Consider the following 347-nt stretch of genomic DNA (forward strand, 5'->3'; position numbering starts at 1 on the left):
CTGACAGACTGACATCTAGTCCTTGTGAGACCATCATGATGTTCAACAATCATTGATCAACAATCAAAGATATATATATATTCTGGTCTTAAGATTTGAATAAGATATATTCCCTGAACTCCCAGGAACTGCTCATCTCTTATCCAGCATCCCTGTGGGACTCGTAAAGACAGTGTCAAGATGCGTCCTCACCACTGCAGCGCTTTGTGATACCTGCACTGTTTTGCCATATATACAAGTTGACATTAAAAAATCTTGACATCGATAATCTTGTTCCTTCAGGTTTCCAGCATTGGTTTCGGAGGATGTTGTTTCTGTTAGTCATGAACACACACATGTGTTATTAC

The sequence above is a fragment of the Penaeus monodon genome, chromosome 30 (genome assembly GCF_015228065.2).
Source record: "Penaeus monodon isolate SGIC_2016 chromosome 30, NSTDA_Pmon_1, whole genome shotgun sequence".
NCBI classification, from domain to species: Eukaryota; Metazoa; Arthropoda; class Malacostraca; order Decapoda; family Penaeidae; genus Penaeus; species Penaeus monodon.